Source organism: Monodon monoceros, unplaced genomic scaffold (assembly GCF_005190385.1).
Source record: "Monodon monoceros isolate NGI ecotype Baffin Bay Population unplaced genomic scaffold, NGI_Narwhal_1 Contig4596_ctg1, whole genome shotgun sequence".
NCBI classification, from domain to species: domain Eukaryota; kingdom Metazoa; phylum Chordata; class Mammalia; order Artiodactyla; family Monodontidae; genus Monodon; species Monodon monoceros.
In genome coordinates this window covers 1,089-3,790 of record NW_021700469.1, presented here as the reverse complement: position 1 = coordinate 3,790, position 2,702 = coordinate 1,089, and the positions used below count along the sequence as shown (strand labels likewise).

Here is a 2,702-nt window from a genome sequence, read left to right as displayed (position 1 = left end):
CAGCCGACACTCCCCTCCCTGACTCCCCAAGATTTGGGGCCTTTTTAATATGTGTCGATAATGCCATGAGCTACTATTTAACTCTTCCACGAGGACCCATCTCCCAAAATGCAGTGGTTTTCAGCCTTGGCTGCACTAGAGAACCCCCAGGGAAGGGAGAGACGTCTCTCCCTCCCTCTCTCTTTCTCTCCCTCTGTACTTCTGTCTACCTCTCTCCCTCTCCCTCTCCCTCTGGGGTGATGCCCGATGAGCTCAGAATCGCAGATGGCCCCCCAATCCCCTCTCTGTGGCTTGCATGGGGGATGCACCTTCTCACTGAGGCCCGGGCATGGCCTTGACATTCAGACATTGGGTTCTGCATGGACACTTGTGTTTGTTCCATAGCGCATGTGGCTGCAGTCTGTGCTTCTGTGGATGGGGGCTGTGCATGAGCCCTTCATCTTCCCCACAGACACCACTGGTGCTCGCTCGGCCTCGCGGGTGATGCGGGGGACACGGGGGACAGTCTTGTGTCCCCACCTTCTTGGGCTACATACAGGCCACGCTGGTCCTGTGGTGACTGGGGGCTCCCAGGAGAACCCCACTGCAGACCGGAGAGGTGGCCCCAGAGAAGGTGGCGTATGCCTGGGGCCGGGCCTCATCAGTGAGCCACGGGCCACCTGCAGCAACAGTGTCTCACCGTCCAGGGGCTGGGTGTTCGGGCGCCGTGGGGTTGAGCTACTGTCTGCACGGCAGCCGTGTTTGTCTTCTTGAGCCCGGGGAGGCCCCTTGGTGGCTCCTGGAGAGGCTGGCCGCATTTCTTCCTGCCCTTGGCCTTAGAGCCCATCACGTTCATGCTGTTTCTGGTTCCAAAAGGACCTGTGTTAATATAAGACCACGTGTTAGGACAGCACCAAAGTGTCTAGAAATCCAGGCCAGGAGGAGGAGGGAGGGGGATTGGCTGTGCCCGCCAGTGACCTGGGAGCCCTGCCAGCCTGCAGAGACCTGGTCCGGGCCCGCGGGGAGGGCGTGGCCCTCGGTCCCCAGCGCCTTCTGTCTCTGGGTTCCAGGAGAACTGCGTGATCCTCAGGGAGCTGGTGAGGCTGCAGGCCCTGAAGTCCCGCCTGCTGGGGTTCCGCACGCATGCCGACTCCGTGCTGGAGATGAACATGGACAAGACCAGCCAGGTGGTGGCCACTGTCCTAGGTAACACCGCCTCCCCCTGAGTCCCAGTGGGGACGGGGTCAAGCGGACCTTGACCGGACGTGGTGCTGCCTGAGACCTCACTGTGTCAGCCCTTGGGGGTCACCTTCCCAGACCCTTCATTCTGCCTCGAGGGGCGTGGGGTCGGGGTTGGCTGGGGGGTCGCCCCAGGGACGTACCCGAGCCTCTCCCCTCCGCCCGCAGGTGAGCTGGCCCAGAAGCTGAAGCCCCTCGGGGAGCAGGAGCGGCCATGATCCTGGAGCTAAAGAAGTCCGAGTGCCAGAGTCGGGGCCTGCACTTTGACGGCCCCATCAACACCCGGGGCCTGCGCTACTACATGAGCCAGTGGGAGGAGACGCGCTACCATGTGGACCAGTACCTGCTCAATGAGTCCTTCCCCATGCAGGCGGTCACACGCGGGCTGCTGGGCATCTCCCAGGAGCTGCTGGGGCTGACCTTCCACCTGGAGGAGGGCAGCAACATGTGTCACGAAGATGTGAGGCTCTAAACGGTCTGGGACACGGCCTCGGGCAAGGTCATCCATCGGCAAGTTCTACCTGATCTGTATCTTCGGTGCATGCATGGGGGAACCTGTCGGCCGTGGGCCGGGGATCCTCTGTGGAAGCGGGGCCCCATCCACGTCCCTCCACAGGGAGGGGAAGTCCGGGCACGCGGCCTGCTTCGGCCTGCAGCCAGGCTGCCTACAGCACGATGGGAGCTGTCAGATCGCCATCGCGGCCATGGTGGCCAACTTCACCAAGCCCACGCCCAACCTGCCCTCCCTGCTGCAGCATGATGAGCGGGAGACCAACTTCCATGACGTCGGGCATGCGATGCACCAGCTCCGATCCCAGGCGCAGGGCTGCAGGCAGGGGTCGGGGAGGGCCCGGGCATGCATTGTCCTCAGGCAGGCCCTCGCCATGGGATTCTTTCACTGACATCACCCCGCACGTGGTGACGCCCTCGGTGTCAGCTTCCATCATCAAACCCCAGGCACTGGGCGCGTCAATAACGGAAATGGATGTCCTCGAGGCTCTAGAGGCTGGAAGACCCAGATCAAGGAGTCAGGGCTGGTTCCCTGCATGTTAAATACGTGTACTCAAGAGTTGCCTTTATAAAAGACAAAAGAAAGGAAAGGAACATTGCCTGCAAGTCTGCTGACAGCCAGTGATGAGAACCAGAGGGAAGGCTCTGGGGCCGGGGGCGCAGTGCCCTGTGAGCTCGGGGGCTGCTGCCAGTCTCCGTGGAGGCTCAGCAAGTCCCAGTGACTTCCCCACGTGGGGGGCGCCAGCTGAGCGTCTGGGCCCAGGACCCACTGCTCGTTCAGTCTTCCTGTGGTCAGCCCTTCATCCTGAGAGCGATGCTCTCACAGGCTGCACCGGGGCGTGTGGGGACAGTTTACTGAGCTGTACAGATGTCACTACTGCTTTGGACCATTTCCATCACCCCGAAACTGTCCCTCACGCCCTTAGCTATCACTCCATCCCCTCGCCAGCCCCTGACAACCAGGAACCCACTCG

General features: G+C 61.8%; 1 pseudogene; it reads left to right on the top strand.

Moving 5' to 3' along the window:
• Nucleotides 1–387: 387 nt before the first annotated feature.
• LOC114887189 lies at nucleotides 388–2,120 on the top strand (annotated as a pseudogene).
• Nucleotides 2,121–2,702: the final 582 nt, after the last annotated feature.